The sequence below is a fragment of the Geotrypetes seraphini genome, chromosome 2 (assembly GCF_902459505.1).
Source record: "Geotrypetes seraphini chromosome 2, aGeoSer1.1, whole genome shotgun sequence".
Taxonomy (NCBI): domain Eukaryota; kingdom Metazoa; phylum Chordata; class Amphibia; order Gymnophiona; family Dermophiidae; genus Geotrypetes; species Geotrypetes seraphini.
The window spans coordinates 73147424-73172068 of NC_047085.1; the positions used below are offsets into that span (position 1 = coordinate 73147424).

The 24645-nt window shown below is 46.0% G+C and overlaps 1 protein-coding gene across 2 annotated transcripts in view; it reads right to left on the minus strand.

The window, feature by feature from the left end:
• PLEKHF2 (pleckstrin homology and FYVE domain containing 2) overlaps nucleotides 1-24645 on the minus strand; it is a 55652-nt gene that overhangs the window by 2988 nt on the left and 28019 nt on the right. Inside the window, exon 3 of one of the 2 annotated variants that reach the window (XM_033935162.1) lies at nucleotides 16710-16863. The exons of the other annotated variant lie outside the window; for it this stretch is intronic. The gene's annotated coding sequence lies outside the window, so the exon portion shown is untranslated. The remainder of the gene's footprint in view (nucleotides 1-16709; nucleotides 16864-24645) is intronic. 2 annotated transcript variants of the gene reach the window in all.

A 24645-nucleotide genomic window follows, 5' to 3' on the forward strand; every position in this document is an offset into this window, starting at 1 on the left:
TTAGCGCAGACCAGCAAGGTAAATGCTCCAACACTCATAGAATTCCTATGAGTGTCAGAGCATTTACCTCGTCAGCCCATGCTAAAAACCTCTTGCACCTTTTAGTAAAACCCAGCATAAATAACTAAAGAAAAAATATTTATAAATAGCAGTAAAGTTGGCAGATCAAATGATGATTTGAATGCAATTCATTTTATGGAGAGACACTTCTGAAGATCTTCCTTTCAAAAATATGTACTGTGATTATCAATGCTTATTTTTTTTAAAGAGATTATGCTCCTACCTTGATATCTTTTCCAATAGATAGGTGTGTCATTCTGGACAAGCGGGTTATCTCCCCATGGCCGCGAGTCTTATGTAGAAGGAATCCACTCTGGATTTTTTCTGTGACCCTCCTACTTCACCGAGACTTCTGTTGCCACCTGCAGTTAGTACCCAAGTCTGCAAGAGCTCCATCAAAATTATGTGAAATAAGGAAAAATGGGAAAGTTCCCAAACTGTCCTGCTCGAACATAATACGGCATTCTTCAGGACCCAAAGAGTTGACTGGCATCCAAGATACATACTTGGAGAAGAATAAACAGAATGAGACAGTAGGCAGGTGCAGGAAGGACAGTGGAGGTCCAGAATGACACACCTATCTACTGGAAAAGATATTATAAAGGTAAGAACATAAAGCACAGTTACTTACCGTAACAGGTGTTATCCAGGGACAGCAGGCAGATATTCTTGACTGATGGGTGACGGCACCTACGGAGCCCCGGTACGGACACTTTTAGAGTGATTGCACTCTAAGAACTTGGAAAGTTCTAGAGACCGCACCGCGCATGCGCGAGTGCCTTCCCGCCCGACCCCGACGCGCGGTCCCTCAGTTAAGATAAGCCAGCTAAGAAGCCAACCCGGGGAGGTGGGTGGGACGCAAGAATATCTGCCTGCTGTCCCTGGATAACACCTGTTACGGTAAGTAACTGTGCTTTATCCCAGGACAAGCAGGCAGCATATTCTTGACTGATGGGTGACCTCTAAGCTAACAAAAAGAGGGATGGAGGGAAGGTTGGCCATTAGGAAAACAAATTTTGCAAAACAGATTGGCCGAAATGTCCATCCCGTCTGGAGAAAGTATCCAGACAATAATGAGATGTAAAAGTATGGACTGAGGACCACGTAGCAGCTTTGCAGATTTCCTCAATGGGTGTGGAACGGAGGAAAGCTACAGATGCTGCCATAGCTCTAATTCTATGTGCCGTGACAGAACCTTCCAGTGTCAGTCCGGATTGAGCATAGCAGAATGAAATGCACGCAGCAAGCCAATTAGATAGCGTACGCTTAGAAACAGGACGTCCCAACTTATTAGGATCAAAGGACAGAAAAAGTTGGGGGGATGATCTGTGGGGCTTAGTACGGTCTAAATAGTAAGCTAAAGCCCGCTTACAGTCCAAAGTATGAAGAGCCTGTTCCCCGGAATGAGAGTGAGGTTTAGGGAAAAAAACAGGTAGTACAATAGATTGGTTGAGATGGAACTCAGAAACAACCTTAGGGAGAAACTTTGGATGTGTACGTAGAACTACCTTGTCGTGATGAAAGACAGTGAAAGGTGGATCAGAAACTAGTGCATGGAGCTCACTGACCCTCCTGGCAGAGGTGAGAGCAATAAGAAAAAGTACCTTCCAAGTGAGAAACTTGAAAGAGGCAGTAGCCAAGGGTTCAAATGGAGGCTTCATCAAGACGGAAAGAACCACGTTCAGATCCCAGATCACCGGAGGTGCTTTGAGAGGTGGTTTCAGATTGAAAAGACCTCGCATGAATCTGGAGACCAGGGGATGAGCTGAAAGGAGTTTCCCCTGGACCGGCTCATGAAAGGCCGTAATGGCACTGAGATGAACTCTGATGGAAGTAGACTTGAGACCAGAAGTAGACAGAGAAAGCAGATAATCCAATAGAGGTTCCACTGCAAGAGACTTGGGGTCATGATGATGTAGGAGGCACCAAGAAGAAAACCTCGTCCACTTTTGATGGTAACATTGTAGAGTGGCTGGTTTCCTGGAGGCGTCCAGGATGGAGCGAACAGGCTGAGATAACAAAAGATCAGCTGAAGTCAGCCCGAGAGATACCAAGCTGTCAGGTGTAGAGACTGCAGGTTGGGATGGAGGAGGGTTTCCTGATCCTGTGTAAGCAGAGATGGAAACAGTGGAAGTAGAAATGGATCCCTGGAACTGAGTTGAAGTAGAAGGGAGAACCAATGCTGTCTGGGCCACCGTGGAGCAATCAGGATCATGGTGGCTCGTTCCCTCTTTAGTTTGAACAAGGTCCGAAGCATGAGAGGCAGAGGAGGGAAAGCATAAAGGAATAGATTGGACCAATCCAGAAGAAACGCATCCGCTGCCAGACGGTGAGGAGAGTAAAGTCTGGAGCAGAATTGGGGCAACTGATGATTGTGAGGAGCTGCAAAAAGGTCCACCTGAGGAGTGCCCCATTGTGCAAAGATGGACTGTAGAGTCGATGGGTCGAGAGTCCATTCGTGGGGTTGGAGAACTCTGCTGAGCTAGTCCGCTAAGAAGTTCTGTTCTCCCTGAATATAAATCGCTTTCAGGAATAAGTGGCGCGAGGACGCCCAAGACCAGATTCTCTGGGCTTCCTGGCATAAGAGGCGAGAGCCCGTTCCCCCTTGCTTGTTGATGTAGTACATAGCCACCTGGTTGTCTGTGCAAATTAGAAGGACTTGAGGAAATAGAAGGTGTTGGAAGGCCTTGAGGGCATAGAACATTGCCCTGAGTTCCAGGAAATTGATGTGATGCTTCTTTTCCTGAGGAGTCCAAAGGCCCTGAGTTTGGAACTCGTTCAGATGAGCTCCCCATGCATAAGGGGAGGCGTCGGTGGTGATGACCAGATGATGAGGAGGCAGATGGAACAGAAGGCCCCTGGAGAGATTTGAGGATATCAACCACCATTGCAGAGACTGACGAAGAGACGATGTCACAGATATGTGTCGTGAGCAAGAGTCTGTCGCTTGAGACCACTGGAGAGCCAGGGTCCATTGAGGAGTGCGCAGGTGAAGCCGTGCCAGGGGTGTGACATGAACTGTGGAGGCCATGTGACCCAAGAGATTCATCATCTGCTTTGCAGAAATGGAATGCTGGGACAGCACCTGCTGACAGAGCGATTGGAGGTTGTGAAGACGGTTGTCCGGCAAGAAGGCTCTCATCTGGACCGTGTCCAGTACCGCTCCAATGAATTGAAGTCTCTGCGTAGGCAGAAGGTGAGACTTGGGTATATTGATTTCGAACCCCAGTAGTTGTAGAAAAAAGATGGTCTGGTTGGTGGCCAGAAGAACAGTTTGAGATGAAATGGCCTTGATTAACCAATCGTCCAGGTAGGGAAAAACCTGAAGGTGGTGGGAGCGTAGAAACGCTGCCACCACTACCAGACATTTTGTGAACACTCTTGGAGAGGAGGCAAGACCGAAGGGGAGCACTCTGTATTGGTAATGACAGTGATTGATCATGAAACGAAGGTACTGTCTGGAGGCCGGATGAATTGGAATGTGAGTATAGGCCTCTTTGAGATCGAGAGAGCATAGCCAGTCGTTGTGATCGAGGAGAGGATAAAGCGTAGCTAGAGATAGCATCTTGAATTTTTCTTTGACCAAACATTTGTTGAGATCTCGCAGATCTAGAATAGGTCTGAGGTCTCCTGTTTTCTTGGGTACTAGAAAATACCGGGAGTAGAATCCTTGCCCTCTTTGGTCCAGAGGAACTTCCTCTATGGCGTTCAGAAGCAGGAGGGACTGAACCTCCTGACAAAGGAGGGCAGATTGAGGAGTGTGCAAAGCAGACTCTTTTGGTAGACTTTGGCCCGGAAGGGTGTGAAAGTTGAGAGAGTAGCCGTGGCGGATGATGTTGAGAACCCACTGGTCCGAAGTGATAACTTCCCACCGGCTGAAAAAGAAAGACAGTCGTCCTCCTATCGGTTGAGGGAGGAGAGGAGATGGTTGAACGCTGGCTATGCCCTCGAGTATCAAGTCAAAAGGGCTGAGTCGATTTTTGTGGAGGAGGCTGCTTAGCTGGTTGTTGCTGCTGAGGCCTAGGTGTTTGCCGCTGCTGTTGCCGCTGCCTCCTAGGTTGCTGAGTGGAAGGCTGCAAGGGGCGAGCCACAAAACGCCGCTGATAGGCCGTTTGCTGTCTGAATGGCCGTGAAGGTGGAGGTTTCTTCTTAGTCTTAAGAAGGGTATCCCAGCGGGTTTCATGAGCCGAGAGCTTCTGGGTCGTTGAGTCCATAGAATCTCCGAACAGCTCATCCCCTAAACATGGGGCATTAGCCAACCGGTCTTGATGATTAACATCAAGCTCAGAGACTCTGAGCCAAGCCAAACGGCGCATGGCTACAGACATGGCTGTTGCTCTAGAGGTAAGCTCAAAAGTGTCATATATAGACCTTACCATGAATTTTCTGAGCTGGAAAAGAGCTGAAGAGCACTGATGGAAAGCCTCACGATTCCCCACAGGAAGGTACTGCTCAAAGGAAGCCATGGTGGTAAGGAGATGCTTTAAATAAAACGAAAAATGAAAAGCATAGTTACCAGAACGATTAGCAAGCATCGCATTCTGGTAAAGTCGCTTACCGAATTTGTCCATGGCTTTACCCTCTCTGCCAGGAGGGACAGAGGCATAGACACTAGCTCCCAAGGACTTCTTGAGGGTGGATTCTACAAGAAGAGACTCATGAGAGAGTTGCGGTTTATCGAAACCAGGAATAGGGATTACTTTATAAAGGGAATCCAATTTGCGAGGAGCTCCCGGGACAGTAAGAGGAGTCTCCAGATTCTTGTAAAAGGTCTCCCTCAGGATGTCATGTAAAGGGAGTTTCAAAAATTCCTTTGGAGGCTGGTCAAAATCAAGAGCGTCCAGAAAAGCTTTGGACTTTTTAGACTCAGCCTCCAAAGGAATGGAAAGAGATTCACACATATCTCTTAAAAAAGAAGAGAAAGAGGTGGAATCAGGCTTGGAGGAAGTGTCCTGAAGTACAGGCTCGTCTTCCTCTGACAAACATTCTCCTTCTGACAGAAAAGGTTCTTCAGAATCGCCCCACAGATCAGGGTCTTGAATATGGGGACCACGGCTCCGAGACTCCGGAGTGGACGGGTCCAGGTGTCGGGACTTGTGTACCGACTTACCCGACCTCATCGACACGGTACCGGGAGATGTTATCGGTTGCACCGGAGCCGAAGTCTGTACCGATTGGTGAAGAGACTTGGGCTCCGGTGCGAGGACAGGCATCGATACCGATGAGGCCGAGTGTACCGGTACCGAAGGAGTGGATGGGGACAATATAGACTGTTCCACAATCGGTACCGGTTGCCCAGTGGAGACCGACACCGGAGGGCTCGGTGTCAGGAGAGCTGGAAGGAGTTGTTTAAGCTGTTCCCTCAGCTGCACCTGCAAGATGGCCGCAATGCGATCATCGAGGGAGGGCACCGGTACCGCTTTTTTCTTCTGCGGTACCTGCGGTGCCGCTCTACGCCCCGGAGATGAGGAGCCCGATGTCGAGGGACTCACCTCAATAGGGGCGGAGCGCTTCCGCTGGCGTCTCACGGTCGGCAGGACTGGACTCTCTGCACTGGAGACCGGAGGACGTTCCAGCGGGGAAGGCTTCTTAGCCGGCTTACCTGGATGTTGCGACGCCGACGCGGTATCGCGTGGCGTCGATGAGGTGGGTGCCGACGAAACAGGTACCGAAACCGGTGCCGAAGACACGGGGTCGGACATGTCGGTGCCGAAAAGCAGTCTCTGTTGGATTTCTCGATTTTTGAGAGTCCGCTTTTTCAAAGTGGCACAGCGGGTGCAGGTGGCGGCCTGATGTTCCGGACCCAGACACTGAAGGCACCAGTTGTGTGGGTCTGTAAGTGAAATAGGCCGTGCACACCGCTGGCACTTCTTGAACCCGGGCTGGGGGGGCATGAACGGAAAAACGGCTTCTGCCAAATCGAAGGCCGAGGCCTCGATGATGGCAGTAGGCCCCGCCGGGGCAAATCAAGAAAACTCGACAAAAAAAAATAAGATTTTTTTTTTTTTTTTTTACAAAAGAAAGAAAAAAGTAAGGGCAGAAAAAACCCGAAAAAGTTTACGCGAGCGGGAAGGCGAATGAAAAATACTTTCAACAGCCGTTGAAAATGCGACTTCTTAGCTCCGCGGAAACTAAGAAACTGAGGGACCGCGCGTCGGGGTCGGGCGGGAAGGCACTCGCGCATGCGCGGTGCGGTCTCTAGAACTTTCCAAGTTCTTAGAGTGCAATCACTCTAAAAGTGTCCGTACCGGGGCTCCGTCGGTGCCGTCACCCATCAGTCAAGAATATGCTGCCTGCTTGTCCTGGGATAATCTCTTTTTCCAGTGCAATAGGTATGTCATTCTGGACAAGCAGGATGTACAAAAGAAGTCCCAGAAATCTAGGGTGGGCTGACTGCACCCCTCTGTAACATTGAGGAACCAAAGGCAGAGTCCTCTCTTGCCACCACGTTCACCCTATAAAACTTTGCAAATGTGTGAAGAGTGGACAAAGTTGTAGCTCTGCAAATCTCCACTGGAAAAACTGCACTAACCTCTGCCCACGAAGAAGCTATACTTCTAGTCGAATGGGCCTTATCAGAAAAAGGGAACAGTTCCCCACAGATAATGTAGGCTGACATAATGGCATGACAGATCCATCCAGAAATCGTGGCCTTGGAAGCGGGCATGCCTCGCTTAGCTGAATGAGTCAGCACAAACAGATGATCAGAGTCTAAACTTGTTGGTGACTTCTAGATAACAAAGAAATGATCTTCTGACGTCCAATTTGTTCAAAATTTGGTCCTGTTTCTTAGAACTAGTGGACTGAAATACAGGTATGCGGACTTCCTGATTAACATGAAATGCCAAAACCACATTTGGCAGAAAAGAAGGAATAGTGTGTAGGTAGTAGTGCTGCCCGATTCAGGAAAAAAATTTTGATTAGATTCAGCCTATTGAATTGAATTTTTGATTCGATTTTCCTGCCCAAGTGGGTGTTTTGTTGTTTTTTTTTCAAACATCCTGGAGAGCTTATTTTTTAGCCTCTTTACCCCCTATGCCCTCTCCTACCCATACTGGCGCTGTGATATAAACAAACAAAAAAATTTTTTCTTTCTTCTTCACCCAGAGAATGGTAGAAAACAGAAACACTCTTCCGGAGTCTGTTATAGGGGAAAACACCCTCCAGGGATTCAAGACAAAGTTGGACAAGTTCCTGCTAAACTGGAACGTATGCAGGTGAGGCTGGACTGATTTAGAGCACTGGTCTTTGACCTGGGGGCCGCTGCGTGAGCGGACTGCTGGGCAGGATGGACCACTGGTCTGACCCAGCAGCGGCAATTCTTATGTTCTGTTAAATCCTAGCTCACGTTTGCAGTCTAACACCAGCTCTGGCAGGATACACATTTCAAATCTTACATATTGCAATCACAAAACAGAAAATAAAATTATTTCTTCTACATTTTGTTGTCTGGTCATTATTCAAATCTTGTTGGTCCCAGGCTCTGGTTGTCTTCTGCTAACTCGCTTGCCAGGGGCTCCTTCTTTCTCGGTGCTAACCATCCATCTTCCATATCTGTCCTCCCCTTCCGTTTCCCTTTCCTCCCCGGAGGTCAGGCATCTTCCCATTTTTCGTCTCCATCCACGCAGCTGCAGCGATGGACCCCACCATCCCCAGATCCACCAAATCTCCTTTTCTCAACTACCCTTTTATTCAGCATCTCTTCCTGATTCCCCAGTGTAACATTTCTCCTTCCCTCCTTTCTGCCTCCCCATCCATCTCACCCTCTCCATGAGTCCAATACTTTCTGCTTCCTGCATGCTTTCTCTCTCTGTCCTTGCCTCTTCACTCGAGTGGCAACCCTCCTTCCCACCCCCAACCCAACATGCTCTCTCCTCATGCACCATCTCACCCTCCCCTCCAGTGTGTAGCACCTTTCCTTTTCCTCCCTTTCTGCCAGGTCCAGCAGCACCTCTTCTTCCTTCCTTTTACCTCCTCACTGTCCAGCAGTACGCCTTCTCCCTTCCCTCCCTCTGTGTTCTTCTAGACCAGGGCCCCCCCCCCCCTCGAAGGCCTGGCCCATCCCCCTTCTTTGCAAGTCCTCTGGCTTCCCCCGGGCCTCCCACTTTTACTGCAGCCTGCAGAGAGGGTCGCCGGTGCTCTACGCAATCCTTGTAGCTGCCACAGTCCTCAGAAGCACGTTATCTCTTACGCGGTCCCGCCCCCTCCTCTGACATCAGGGGCAAGATCGCGTCAGAGGGAACATGCTTCTGAAGACTGTGGCAGCCTACAAGGATCGCACAGAGCACCAGCAATCCTCTCTGCAGGCTGCGGTAAGAGTGGGAGGCCTGGGGGGGGGGAAGCCGGAAGATGCAGGAAAGAGCACCATAGCAGCCAAAGCACGGAACAAGGTAGAACCAGCATTTTTGCAGCTCTTCCTGACTGACCCTCCCCCCCTCAAGCAGGAGCGGCAGCGGCAGGCCAGCCATAGGCAGTGCTGCCACTCCTGCTTTAGGAAGGCACGGGGAGAAGGGTCGGTCACCGAATCAGCCAGACCGATTTTTAAAAATCAAATTGATTCGAATCTATTCACCCCGAAGTGAATCGGTGAATCGGATTCGAATCGGAAATCGGGCAGCACTAGTAAGGAGACCCAGTCTCCAAGATTTTAAGGAAAGGCTCTCTGCAAGTAAGAGCCTGGAGCTCAGAGACTCATCTTGCTGAGGTCAAGTCTAAGAGGGACACTACTTCCAGCAGTTCAAATGGAGCTTTGATGAGACCTTGTAGAACCACGTAAAGTTCCCACGAAGGGAACAGTGGTTCGATTGGTGTTCTGATGCAGAGAGCACCTTTCAGAAATCTGGCAATATCTGTATGAGACACCAGCATGGGTTTGCAGTCCCGAGCCCTGAAACAAGAAAGCCCCACTATCTGGAACTAAAGGGAATCCATGGTGAGGCCCTTGACAAGGCTGGCTTGAAGAAAAGCAAACACTACTGAAACTGGAGCTAAAAACAGCTCATGTTCTTGGGCACACCAATGCTGGAAAGTCTTCCACGTTTTAGCACTGGAAGAAACTATGGTCGACTTCTTAGACCTAAGAAGTGTGGCAATGACCATTTCTGAATATCCTTTGCACTCTAATGCTTCGAATTCAGTAGCCATGCCATAAGAGCAAAGCGATTCGGATCCTCCATGCATACTGGACCATGCCAAAGAAGGTCTGGATGCACCTGCAACCGGAGGCCGTGGGCTGTTCGAAGACACATCAGATCTGCTTTACCATGTGCCTGTGAAGCCAATCTAGAGCCATCAGAATGACCTTTCCCTGCCGACTTGTGATCCTTTGAATGATCCTGCCTATCATGGGCCAAGGAGAAAAGACGTACAACAGGAAGCCCTGAGGCCATAGCTGGACTAGTGCGTTTAGATCCTCACTTCCGTGCTCGAATCTTCAACTGAAGAACCTATCTGCTTTCTTGTTTTTTGAAGTGTGGACAACCCCAGCGCTGAACAATGGCCTGAAACACTGTGGGCGACAGCATCCACTTGCCTGGATCCAAGGTCTGTCTGCTGAGAAAGTCGGCTTGAACACTGTGTCTAAATTCAGCTCATGCAGAGACTCCAAAATGAGATCTGGTAAGGCAGTGGACTAAAATAAGCACAGAACCGTGGGATCCTCCCCAGGTTCTAGAGACAAAATAGGATCCAAAGTGTCAGTGTACACCCTCTGGTCTCCCGTCATGGAAGAGCATCCACAGACAAAGGAACAGTAAAATTATCTTCATCTTCAGTATCCACTGCAAACAGGTCTTCCAAGTCCCAAACAGTGGCAGACTAAGAAGCAGATGCGTCCTGAGAGGCTACACCTTGATGAAGCAAGTCCGATGCACAGCAAGACTGCTCAGGAAGAGCAACAACTTTCCTGAAAGGCTTTCCACATAAAAATCATAAATTCTGATAAGAAAGCCATACCAGGATGGAATGAATAGAAGAATGTTATCTGCATATGATAATATGCATTCATTATAGTTGAATTTTGTGTTGCTAAATGAGCTCATGAATAGGTTAAATAGGATTAGGGAGAGTAGAGAACCTTGGCGGTACTCCACAGTTAGACTTCCAGGTGTTGGAGAAGATTTTGTCTTTCTTCACAAAGTATTCCCCCTCTTTATGAGGAAGTCCTTAAACCAGTTTAGTACGGCACCAGAAATACCTATTTCTGAGAGTTTCGTTATGAGGTGGTGGTGATACGGAGAAGAACTGCTTACTGGTCTATGTTTAATATCTGTTTGATTTTTGTAGTGAAGGTCATTCGGAGCAGTTCAGTGCTGTGTTGCAGTCAGAATCCAAATTGAGTGACATCATTTGGGAGTGAGGAATGAAGATGCCCAAACCCACACAGGAGGGATATAAATTGTGAGCTGCTATCTGCTTGGAACATCTGTTACCATCTTGTGCTGCCCTTAATCGCTGTGGAACATTCTTCAGGTCTTACCTCCATCTGCTTCCAACAACGTGGACAGGCCTGGGAAAGCATTAGCTCCACCTCCCCGGGCAACATAATTTGGGAGCACAGAGTGAAGATGCCCAAACCCTCACTGGAGATGTGATGCATAGGAGGAGCACCTCTTTGGTTGTGCCAATGACGGAGAGACTAAGGATCTCCTTAGGGCACTCCTTTGGGTGAACTTTGGAGGACTCTGAAGGACTTTGGATAATTTGGAAAGATAAATGTTTTTGGTAAATATAATGACTGAAATTGGTAATATCCCTGTGAGGATTGAAGGGGGAGAGGTATGGTCCCTTGGGATGTGTTGGGGCAAAAAAAAAAAATTACCTGATAGCATCTGAGGACAATAGACTTGAATCAAGGGAGGGGAGAGAATTAATTAATTAATAATGGCCTTGTGAATTCAAGATCTGTTCAGAATAAGGTAGCCATTATCTCTGACCTCATTGAGAAAGGAAAGTTTAATGTTCTTTGTGTCACCGAATCCTGTTTGATTAAATCTGATCTGGTTATTATACGGCAATGCTGAGGGGTAGTATGTTTTTTACTGTGAAAATCTAAAATTCTAAGTTATTTGTAATGAACCTAAGGATTCTGGGGAGGCTCTTGAACTAGATGGACATCTGTTTAGTTTGTGTCTGTTGTATAGTCCATCAGGTTCATTAACGACAGTGTTCTTTTTAAGAATTTATTTTAGGCTTATCTATTAATCTTGAATCTCTGTGTATTTTGGGTGATTTTAATGCGCAATGTGAATGTGATGAAATAGGGTTAGGGAAAGAGGAGTAAATACTTTGTTGTGCTAAGGGCATGAGATTTTAAGCAGATTCTAAATTTTACAATGCATAGGGTAGGAAATAAATTAGATTTAGCTTTTTTGTGAAAGGAATGATAGACAATGTTATATCAATCACCTATAGGACAATTAGTGAATTGGTCTGATCATGTATTGATTAATTTTGTGCTGCAGAATCATAGCATGACATTCTTGAGTGAGAATCGGGTTGTAAGATGAATATTAGACTAAATTTTGAGATTCATGATGATTTAGAATGATAGATACATGGGTAGAATTTGGTGCTATAAACATAAGAATTGCCACTGCTGGGTCAGACCAGTGGTCCATCATGCCCAGCAGTCCGCTCACATGGCGGCCCTTAGGTCAAAGACCAGTCCCTAACTGAGACTAGCTTTACCTGCGTACATTCTGGTTCAGCATGAATTTATCTGTGTCATGAATCTCTGGAGGGTGTTTTCCATTATAACAGCCTCTGGAAGAGCGTTCTAGTTTTCTACCACTCTCTGTGTAAAGAAGAACTTCCTTACGTTTGTATGGAATCTATCCCCTTTTAACTTTAGAGATTGCCCTCTCGTTCTCTCTACCTTGGAGAGGGTGAACAACCTGTCTATCTACTAAGTCTATTCCCTTCATTATCTTGAATGTTTTGATCATGTCCCCTTTCAATCTCCTCTTTTCAAGGGAGAAGAGGTCCAGTTTCTCTAATCTCTCACTGTACAGCAAGTTTATTTCAAGTTTCAAGTTTATTTAATCTTTGATATACTGTTTATCAAAAACATACCTAAACGGTTACAAATATCAGAGTATTGATAAAATAAAATAAAAAATTTAAGTAAAAAAGTGGGGGGAATGACAAGACAAATAACATAAGAAACGCCTTCACCAGAACAGACCAAGGTCCATCTAGTCCAGCGATCCACACACGCGGAGGCCCATTTAGGTGCTCCTTGTTGGAGACCTGGATTTCCCGTATCCCTCAATATGTTTTGCAAGAAGGTGTACATCCAACTTGCGTTTGAAACCCAGAACAGTAGCCTCTGCCACCACCTCCTCCGGGAGAGCATTCCAAGCACCCACCACTCGTTGTGTGAAACAGAACTTCCTAACATTTGTCCTGAACCTGCTGCCACTCAGTTTCAGGCTATGACCTCTTGTCCTTGTCACATCTGAAAATGTCAGTCCTGGTCAATTTGGTCAAATTCTTTTAATATTTTAAAAGTCTCTATCAGATCCCCACGCAATCTTCTCTTTTCGAGGGTGAACAATCCCAGTTTCCCAAGTCGTTCCTTGTAGCTTAAATTCTCCATGCCTTTGACCAGTTTTGTGGCTCGTCTCTGCACCCTCTCCAACAGAATTTTATCCTTCTTAAGGTATGGAGACGAGTGTTGGACACAGTATTCCAAGTGTGGTCTGACCATTGTTCTATAAAGTGGCATTATAACATCTTCCGACCTACTCGTGATCCCCTTCTTGATTATGCCTAACATCCTATTTGCTTTCTTCGCTGCCGCCGCGCATTGAGCTGATGGCTTTAGGGTTCTGTTTATCAGCACCCCCAAATCCCTTTCTTGTTCGCATTTGGCTAAAGTCACCCCCGACATCTTGTAATCATGTTCTTTGTTTTTCTTTCCCAGATGCATCACCTTGCATTTGTCTATGTTAAAATTCATCTGCCACTTTATCGCCCACGTTTCCAGCTCGTTTAGATCCTTTTGAAGATCCTCACAGTCCCTTTGAGAGCCAACTACCCGACATAGTTTTGTATCATCTGCAAACTTGATTATATTGCATGATGTTTCCTCTTCCAGGTCAAGATGGGCCCAAGAACCGAGCCCTGGGGCACGCCGCTGGTCACCTTTTCCCAGTCCGAGAATTTCCCATTTATGGTTACCTTCTGCGTTCTGTTCTCTAGCCAATTTCCGATCCATCCGTGCACTTCTCCTCCTATTCCATGACTTAGTAGTTTACTCATAAGCCTTGCGTGCGGAACCTTGTCAAACGCTTTTTGGAAGTCCAAGTAAATTATGTCCACAGGATCTCCACTATCTATTTGCTTGTTCACCTTCTCAAAGAATTGTAGTAAATTTGTCAAACATGACCTCCCTTTCCTGAAGCCGTGTTGACTAGCTCTTATTAGGTTGTGCTTATCCAAGTGTTGTACAATGCGATCTTTAATTAGTGCTTCGATTATCTTCCCAGGAACCGATGTGAGACTGTAGTTTCCTGGTTCATCTCTTGATCCTTTTTTGAAAATTGGAATGACATTTGCTATCCTCCAGTCGTCTGGTATTCAGACTTACTAGGATAAAAAGGAAGGTGGGAGAAGGTAAGAGTTCTTGGCTCCGCGGAAAAACGAGGTACCTCACAGGAGACGCACAACCTATGTTCGGTGGGAAGGCACTCGCGCATGCACGGTGCAGCACTCGCGAACTCTTTGAAAGTTCTTCAACCAAGTCTGCTTGTGAGGCTGTCCGCTACGGGGCTCCATGGATGACGTCACCCACATGTTGAGAATATGCTGCCTGCTTGTCCTGGGACAATAAAGGAAACACTTAAATAGAGAATGGTCAAGTTTCTGGAATCCTGTGGATTACAGGACTGGAGGCAACATGGATTCACTAGAGATAGGTCTTGTCAGACAAATCTGATCAAATTCTTTGACTGGGTGACCAGAGAATTGGATAGAGGATGTGCTCTAGATGTGGTTTATTTAGATTTTAGCAAAGTCTTTGACAGTGTTCCACACAGATGTCTAATAAATAAACTGAGTGCCCTTGGGATGGGTCCTAAAGTGACAGGCTGAATCAAGAACTGGTTGAATGGAAGGCGACAGAGGGTAGTGTTCAATGGAGATCGCTCTGAGGAAAGAGATGTTACCAGTGGTATTCCTCTGTTCTTGGGTCTGTTCTTTTTAACATTTTTATAAACGATATTGCTGAAGGGTTGTCGGGTAAGATTTGCCTCTTTGCAGATGATAGAAACATAGAAACTGACAGTAGAAAAGGGCCACAGCCCATCTAGTCTGCCCACACTAATGACCCACCCCCTAACTTCCTCCGTGAAGAGATCCCACATGCCAATCCCATACCAAAATCTGCAATAGAGTAGACACGCCGGATGGTGTGAATAACATGAAGAAAGACCTGGCGAAGCTTGAAGAATGATCTGAAATTTGGCAGTTAATTTATTGCTAAGAAATGCAAGGTCATGCATTTGGGCTGCAAAAACCTGAGGGAACAGAACAGTTTAGGGGGTGAAGAACTTATGTGCACGACAGAAGAGCGGGACTTGGGTGTGATTGTATGTGATGATCTTAAGGCAGCCAAACAGGTTGAAAAGGTGACGGCGAAAGATAGAAGGTAGGTTGCATAGGGATGGGTATGGCCAGTAGGAAAAAGGAGGTATTGATGTCCTTGTATAAGACTTTGGCAAGACCTCATTTAGAATATTGTGTACAATTCTGGAGGCCACACCTTCAAAAAGATATAAAAAGGATGGAGTCGGTCCAGGAAGGCTACTAAAATGATGCGTGGTCTTCGTCATAAAGCGTATGGGACAGACTTAAAAGATCTCAATATGTATACTTTAGAGGAAAGGAGGGAGAGGGGAGATATGATAGAGATATTTAAATACCTATGTGGAGTAAATGTGCATGAGTCGAGTCTCTTTCATTTGAAAGGAAGCTCTGGAATGAGAGGGCATGGGATGAAGTTAAGAGGTGATAGGCTCAGGAGTAATATAAGGAAATACTTTTTTACAGAAAGGGTGGTATAGTCTCCCAGAAGAAGTGGTAGAAACAGAGACTATGTCCGAATTCAAGAAAGTGTGAGATAGGCACATGGAATCTCTCTTACACAGAGGAAGAAATAATGGTTACTGTGGATGGGCAAACTGGACAGGCCATTTGGCCTTTATCTGCCATCATGTTTCTATGTTGTTTTATATTTGTGATTTATAAATGACAGTTGTAATGAATAGTACAGAATAATGTTTCTTTTTATACTTTAATAAAATTATTTCAATATAAAATCATAACTATTTCAGGCTTGTGTAGATGGGATTAGAATTCGTGGGAACAGGATGGAGACAAACTTTCTCCCTCTTTTACAAAGCCCGATAGTGCAGGCCGCTGTGTTAAATGCCCCAAAGCCCATAAGGCAGGGGTGTTAAACTCAATCACATAAGGGGCCAAAATCTAAAACATAGGCTAAGTCGCGGGCCAAATTTTTTATTAAGATACTTAGGAGTCCATGTAATAATGTACACTAACTGATTTAGCGTGCGCTAAATGCGCACCTTAATAAAAGGACCCCTTAGTCTTAGTAGAAGTATAGGGTTACAACCTCTCCAACCCCACGCCGGCTCCGTGATGTAAACAAAATAAATTTTAAAAAGACTTTTCCTCTCTCTTTTAGGTCCTAGTTCATTCCTGCTGTCTAACACCAGCTCTGGCACGATACACATTTCAAATCTGACATATTGTAATCACAAAACAGAAAATAAATTATTTTTTCTACCTTTTGTTGTCTGGTCATTATTCAAATCATGTTGTGGTCCCAGGCTCTGGTTATCTTCTGATAACTCTCTTGCCAGGGTCTCCTTCTTCCCTTCCCTCCCCCGGAGGTCTGGCATCTTTCCTTTTGGCCCGAGATTTGGCCCTCTGTTCCTTCCCTCCTACCATCCTGGCTTCCCGGTCTCACATTAATTTAGCCTGCAGAGGATCGCCAGTCGGCTATAGTGATCCTAACAAGCTGCCATCGGCCTCCGCAGCACATTCCCTCTGCCGCGGTCCCGCACCTCCTCTGACATATGGGATTGCAGCAGAGGGAACGTGCTGCGGAGGCTACGGGCAGCCTTCTAGGATCACTACGGCTGACCGGCGATCCTCTGCAGGCTGCTTTAATGTGAGACAGGGAAGCCGGGATGGAGGGAGGGAATGAACGGTGGGCCTAATCTCGGGCCAAAAGGAAAGATGCCAGTCCTCTGGGGAGGGAAGGGAAGAAGGAGACCCTGGCAAGCGAGTTAACAGAAGACAACCAGAGCCTGGGACCACAACATGATTTGAATAATGACCAGACAACAAAAGGTAGAAAAAATAATTTTATTTTCTGTTTTGCAATTACCCCTGCCATAGGGATTTAAAGGGCTTTGGGGCATTTGCCATGCGGCTTTGTAAAATAAGGCATTTGTCCCCATGACATTTTCTAGGTGCCACTTTCACTAATATAAATATCATTTAAAAAGTTTATACATTTTGTAATCAAAGAACTCGTTATCAAAATATAATCTAAAAGTAAAACATATCCTGAAAAAATGGGTTAATCAATTAGCTGTGAAATAAAGACACTGTGTCCTTACCTTCATAATATCTTTTCCCGTAGATAGGTGTGTCATTCTGGACAAGCGGGTTATCTCCCCATGGCCACGAGCCATATGAAGAAAGAATCCACACCTGATTTTTTTTTTTGTGGTCCTCCTACTTCACTGGGAGCTCTACTGCCACCTGCAAGAGCTCCATCAAAAATATGTAAAGTAAGGACAAGAATGGGAAATTTCCCAAACCAATCAACTGTTCTGCTCACACATAACAACACTTAAACAAGCAACAGGCAACAGAAGCATCAAAGGAACACAGGTAGTACTCCTGTAGATGCTAGAAACATATTATACAGTATTCTTCAGGACCCAAAAGGCTAACTAGCATCCAAGATCAGCTTTGGGGAAGAATAAACAGAAGGAGACAGTAAGCAGGCGCAGGAAGGTCTGGGCAGGGGTCCAGAATGAGACATCTATCTACTGGAGATGTGTACAAGATGCAGGCAGAATTTATTGGGAAAAAGGTTTTTATAAATTTATATTTGTCACAATAAATTCTGCCTGCATCTTGTACACATCTGCAGTTGGTTTTTGTTTGTTCCTGGTTGGTTTTTTCTGCAGATAAGGTTGGACCTCTCCTTCCTTTTTTGTTACATCTATCTACTGGAACATAATTTCTTTATTTCACAGCTAACTGATTAACCTATTTTTTAAAGAAGCAATTGAAAACCTTTTTATGTGCCAAAGTTTTGTTAGCTCTGTATAATATTGCATTTTATAGTTCATAGAGGATGAACATTTTTCCAAGCATTATGCTAGCTTTAGCGATTATATGTGGAAGCATTAGAGAGTCCGAAGCGCGAGGCAGCTCGTGGGGTCGTCCAATTATCTGCTTGTTTGAGTAAGGCAACAGGTAGCAAGCAGCAAAGATTAAAACGTCCCTGCTTGGAGGTCACGTGATGTCATGAGCGCGTGAGGATGTCTCCTCGCTTGCTCCGGGGCTACCCTGCATAATTATCTGCAAATTCAGACTTTTTCCCCACTTTAATCGCTGGTAAACCATCTTTTGGGACATCCTCCCTGCATGGACAGATATATAACAAGATCCCAAGACTCCATGCAGGCTAAATCGGTTAGAAAGGATCGGGAGCGAGTGCGGCCTAGCGAGCCCAAGATGGCGGCAAGCCCCGCAGCGGCGGTCTCACACCTCACGGAGACAGCGTTGAGCGACATAAAAGAGGCACTTGCACAGGTACTGGGGCCAAAACTAGAATCGCTCACTGCACAAATCTCTAACATTGAGAACTTGTTAGCAGCCGCCGCGGCTCGCACGACGGAATTGGAGCAGAGGGTCTCAAATTTGGAGGATACCTCCACGGCTCGAGGCGCAGATCTTAGCGCGCTGCAGGCGCAGGTGCGAGCTCAAGCCGAAAAGTTGGATGATTTAGAGAATCGCTCGCGCCGCTCTAACCTGTGCTTGATGGGCATTCCGGAGACGATTGCAGACCGACTATTGTTGGATGTGCTGGAACGCTGGCTGCGGGATGAGTTGCCTCTCCCGCCCTCTGTGGGGCCTTTGCGATTGGAACGGGCGCACCGATTGGGCCCCCGACCTGGCCTGGAAACACGCCCGCGGGTGGTCATCCTGAAGCTTTTGAATTTCAGGCATAAAGTGGAACTACTACAGCAATATCGGGCTAAGAAAGATGACTTGAAATATAATGGAACTTTGGTCCACATTAGCCAAGATTTTTCTCTGGCGTTACAGGAACGGAGGAGGCCTTATTATCCTCTCTGTGCACAACTTTCGGAGCTTAAACAGAGGTTTCAATTCAATTATCCGGCCCTCTTGAGGATCCAACGCAATGGAGTCTGGAAATCTTTCCAGTCCCCTGAGGCAGCAGCTGAATTTATCAAGCTCCTTGGTAACCCCAGTTCGGGGGCGGACTGACTGTGTGGACATTTACTTGCCTTGAGAGGTTTGATAGTGATACATGACTGTTAGCTTTCTATGTTTGAAGGGGAAATTTGTCCTATAGGCTCCTGAGAGCTTTATTTTTCAGTTGGTCGGGGTGGCCCTGGAAGAGGCGTCTTTCGTGACCTGCATTTCTCCCACAAGGTGGGGGTTTCTGGGATTGTTGGGGGGTATTGGGGGGAAGGGGATCTTTGGGTGGCAGCAGCGGCTATATTATGGTATTTTGTGTTATATTCTGTTTGTTGTTTGGGGTTTACTTTTATAGGGCTGCTTGAATGGCTTGAATGGAGTGTGTATGTGGAGTCTTGGGGTGAAGCTGGGCACCCTGGGACACTTCTTATTGGAGGGTTTACTTGCTTTGGTGTTCAAAGTGGGGTTCCTAATGGGTGACCGGACACTACATATACTTTCATGGAATGTGTCGGGAATTACATCCCCTGCTAAACGCACGAAAATCCTGTCCCAATTGAAGCATCATTCGGCAGATATAGCCTGCCTCCAGGAGACTAGGCTCACGGATTTAGAACATCAGAAACTTCGGAGAGGTTGGGTGGGGGAATTACACTTTGCTTCTTCTCCAGGGAAGAGGGCAGGGGTGGCCATACTAATTAGGAAGGACTTGCCATGCACAGTTCAGGTCCTGCGGCGTGACCCTCAGGGCCGTTACCTTTTGGTGAAAGTGGTTGGACCTGGTGAGCCCTTTCGATTATTGGTGGGCTATGGCCCTAATGGCTATCAGCATTCTTTCTTTCAAAATTTGGTCAATATTTGTTTACAGGATTCTGATTGCCCATTGATACTGGTGGGTGACTTGAATCAAGTTTTAGATTCGGGCATGGACTGCTCTGGGTCATCGGGAGTGGTGACTGTAAAACAAACCAAGGGTATCCCTTATCTTTGTCGAGCTTTGGGGTTGGTGGACCCCTGGAGGTTACTTCACCCTACTGAGCGGGATTATACCCACCAGTCTAGAGCACATGGTTCCTTTTCTAGAATTGATTACACCTTAATTTCTGAAACCATGTTTGCTCGGGTCTCTGAGGCAACAATAGGCCCCCTTGAAGTGTCGGATCACCATAATATTTGGCTTGATGTTGCAGTGGGAGGTCCCGCGGGCCCCGGGTCAGGATGGAGATTTCCCTCCTATCTACATAATGATGCCAACTTCCAGAAATTTCTATTGGATAAGTGGGAGGCCTATTGTTCCTTTAATGCCCCACATATGGATCAACCTCTGTTACGTGGGGACATCATCACCTATGTTACTACTAGGACCCGGCGCATAGCACATCGTATAGTACAGCTTGAACGCCAGTTGGTGACGTTGAAACGTGATTTACTAGATAATCCCACAGTGGCTAATAAAGAAACATACAAAGCAGTGCTGGCTGAGTTAAATTCCCTCATTCATGAACGTACCAAAAAATTGTTGTTTTTTCGCAAATTTCAATTTTACAAATATGGCAATAAAGCCGGGAAACTATTAGCGTCCATAACTAAGAGCTGGAACGGATCTAGATACATCCCCATGATACGGGAGCGCTCGGGGAAGATGTTGACATCCGCGGTGGATATCTCGGCTAGCTTTAAAACCTACTTTGAGGCTTTCTATGCATCACCGGGCCCTTACACGGGTCCTGATGTGTGTGATTACCTGGAGGATGCGGGGATGCCTCGACTAACAGCGGCCAAGGTATCCCTGTTGGATAGACCTTTACATCTGCAGGAGGTGCTGCAGGCGATACAGAAATTGAAGCCATGTACGGCATCTGGGCCGGATGGTTATTCCCCTGAGTTTTTTAAGATCTTATCTTCTTATCTTATCTTCTTTCTTTCCCTTTTTTTCAATTTTTACCTAACCTACTGTTTTAGCCTTATGACTTATCTATCCTATACTTATTGTAGTTCCTCCCCATCTGCCCTGCTGTTGCAGTATGTTTTGAGTAAGTCATTTGTCTCCCCTGTTTTAATATGTTTAATTTATTTTTGTGTAATTTTATTATGTTAACCACTTAGAAGTTGGATTAAGCGGTCAAACAAATTTTTAATAAACTTGAAACTTGAAACTACTACACGGCCGTTCAGGACCAGGGTGCATTCCCCCGCTATGCTAATGAAGCCCTGATTACATTGATTCCGAAACCATCTAAATCACCCACAAACATAGAATCTTATCGACCAATATCTCTGTTGAACGTTGATATTAAAATCTTGGCTCGTGTATTGGCGGATAGGTTGGCGCCACTGTTGCCTACTATTATTGTACCTGAGCAGGTGGGCTTTGTTCGAACGCGCCTTTCTGTACTCAATGTTCGTCGGGTGTTATTGGCTTTCTCTCGAGCTCAACAGACACAATATCCTGGTTTACTTGTTGGGTTAGATGCGGCGAAAGCCTTTGACAAGGTTCATTGGCATTACCTGTTTCAGGTATTGCAGTATATCGGGCTTCCTAACAGTTTTTTGGCGTTGGTACAATCACTTTACTCAGGACCAGCCGCCTCAGTGTTGGTTAATGGCATGAGATCCCTCGCTTTTCCTGTGGGCAGGGGGACGCGACAGGGTTGTCCGCTGTCTCCCCTCCTTTTTCTTTTGTACCTGGACCCTTTGTTACACACACTTCAGAGGGATGATGAGATCACGGGTTTGCCAGAGGGTTCTTCCCAGTTGCGGGTGTTGGCATTTGCGGACAATCTTTTGCTCACTTTGGGTAACCCCATAGATCGTTGTTTTGAGCATTGGACCTATTAGACGAGTTTAATCTCTACTCGGGTTTAGTTCTCAATAAACAGAAGTCGTTGATGCTTCCGACCTCGCCTGAGGTACGACAGACCTGGCAGGGAGAATTTCCTCTGCAGTGGGCCCCTTCCCAATTGATTTACTTAGGGGTGGTCATTCCTCAGAACCTGGATAGGCTTTATAATGCTAATGTTTTGCCCTTATTACGTCGTACAGCAAACACACTCCATAATTGGCAGAAATATCCTCTCTCTCTCTCTGGCCTCATTGCTCTCTATAACATGATGATACTATCCCAATGGCTTTATATTTTATAAATGCTTCCCATTATGTTAACAACCACACACTTATCTCAACATAGGTCTCATCTTTCTACATATTTGTGGCAGGGGAAACGGGCTAGGATTTCTTTATCTAAGCTGATGTTACCAATTCATCAGGGGGGGTTGGGTCTTCTGTGCGTGTCAATTACGTCATATTCATGACTGGTTTTGCAATACTACTTGTTTTTCCTTACCTGAGATTGAATGTTTTTCTTTTCAGCCTTACCATTTTAGTTATCTCTTACATGCTCTCCACTTGCCGGATGTGCCTCTGTTATCTTCACACTCATTTTTACCTACAATGCGTAAGGCTTGGAAAATGTTGTGTGGGCTGTTGAAGATCTCTCCCTGCAGAACGCCTTACCTCTCTATCGCTGGCAATGGAGACTTTTTACCTGGCTTGGACTCTGCAATCTTCCAGCGCTGGACTAGTGGGGGCCTTCAGTATGTCTCAGGCGGTGCTCCACACGGGTCTTCCTGTCCCCTTTGCCGAGCTACAGGCACAGTTTCATCTTCCCCCTGTGGATTGGTTTGCTTACCGACAACTTCAACATTACTTGTAGACATTCGGCGGTGGTGCGAGAGGATGTTCAGAACAGTTTACAGGAAGCTCTTTGTCTTACGGCCCAAGAGCCCATACCGTTGAAAATTTATCACAAGTTCCTGCAAGAACTCTCTGGCGAACTGGACTTTATTACCTTGGCCCAGAAATGGTCAGCTGATCTCCAAATACCTATTTCTGATGATATGATTCGTAAAGGTATTCGTTTGGGGAATGCTTCCACTCTGTCATCAGTGGAGAGGGAGCGAAATTACAAGTTTTTACTGCGAGCCTTTTATCCACCCAAGAGAGCTCATGTGATGGGGATAAGTACGGGACATTGCTGTGGTAAATGCGCGCAGCCTATGGCTTCTTTTGGACACATGTTTTGGACTTGTCCCTTGGTGTCTGCCTTCTGGTTACAACTGGTGTCCTCTGTGGCTCGGCTTTGGGGTTGTTCCTGGAGGATGCATCCAAGTTTTCTCTTCACTCTACAGATCCGTTTTCACCCGCCTAGACCAGGTTGTGCGGCCTTCCTTCGGAAAACGGTATTGCTGGGCAGGAAATGTGTCCTCTTGCAGTGGCTATCGCCTCAACCTCCTTCCATTCCACAGTGGAGAGCATTAATGTTACAACAAATGTTACTGGAACACAAAGACATTGTGGACATGTCTGCTAAAGCAGGCCGGTTGTTTCGTCAGTGTTGGTATACCTTTATAGTTTGACCTTTACTCATTATGTTCAAAGAAAACTTTGGGATATTTGATTTGCCTAATCTTTGCATTCTGATTTTGTTATTCCTTTTGGGGTACTTACCGCTGCTGCTGCTCAGGGGGGGGGGGGGTTGGGTGGGTGGTTGGGGGGGTTAGGGGATTGGAGTTGTATTATGCCTAAATACCTGTTCTTTACTGTGTATTGTGTTTCTATTGGTGGTTTAATAAAAATGATTTAAATATATGTGGAAGCATTATGCTAGTTTTAGCTATTATATGTAGAAGAATAGGATAGTATGTATATATTATAACATGTTTATGTATGTTTTCTACTGTTACCCGCTTAGGTGTTAAGCAGGGAAGAAATTTTTAAAATAAATCTCTTTTTCCAGTAAATAGGTATGTCTTTGACAAGTGGGACATATGAAAGCAGTCCCAGAAATCTAGGACAGGCTGACTGCTATAACACAGAGGAACCAAAGGAAGAGTCCTCTCATACTGCAACATCTATCCTGTTGAACTTTGCAAATGTGTGCAGAGAGGATCAAGTCATCGCTATATAAATCTCAACTGGAGAGACTGCCTTAGCTTCAGCCCAAGACGAAGCCAAGATCCTTGTCAAATGCATCTTGACAGAAACAGGAGACTTGTTTCCCCACAGATAATGTAGACTGATGAAATAACCTTACAGATTCAAAATTGTGGCCTTGGAAGCAAGCACGCCTCGCTTAGTCGAATGAGTCAGCACAAACAGATGGTCATAGAGTCTAAACTTGTTGGTGACTTCCAGATAACGAAGAAGTACTCTTCTTACCTCCAAATTCTCCAAAATGTGTTCCTGTGGACTTTCGGTGACGTCATCCATGTGATGGCAGTGTAAGAGACGAGCTCCTCTTCACCCAGCATATATTCGATATATTTAGCAGACCTTTCCAGGTGGTTTTTGCTGTACCGATTCTTCCACTGGACTTTGGTATGACTGCGGCGTCGAAAAAATTGCAGACTGATTTGCGCACTTTTGCTTTTCAAGTCATGGCACCCGGGGATGCGGTCTGCACATCGCGAAACCTCAAACATTTGAGTGAGTCCACCATGGTACATTCGCAATCGGCGATGTGGACTCCTATGGTGGAAGGGCCAGTGTCTCGTCTGGAGCTTCAAGGTTGGTTTGCTGACCTAAAAAATACTATGATGGTGATGCAGAAGGAATTGCACTCCGATATGGCTGCTTTGCGAAAGACTGTGGTGGATATGGGCCAGAAATTGGGCGAATTTGAGGAGCATGTTATTGATCATGATAGTGATATTTTACATTTGCAACAGCGGTGCAAGGGAATTGAGGAAAAGTATGAAGAGCTATTATTAAAGACTGAGGATATGGAAAATCGGGCCCGTCGTAACAACTTACGGGCCTGTGGAGTCCCGGAGCAAGCTAGCTCGCACTCGTTGGAGGAGATTATGCGTGCTATTTGTGTGAAATTTTTATAAGCCGCTGATCCCACTGCTGTCATCACTACTATGGAGTTTGAGAGGGTCCATTGGGCAGTTGGGGGGGACTTTTCTGAATCGCCCATGAGACCTTATTGCCTGCTTTCATCGTTTTCCCTTAAAAGAAAAGGTACTTGCGGCAGCAAGGCAATTGGGCCATATTGAGTGGGAAGGCGCGAAAGTTGAGTTGTATGCTGATATG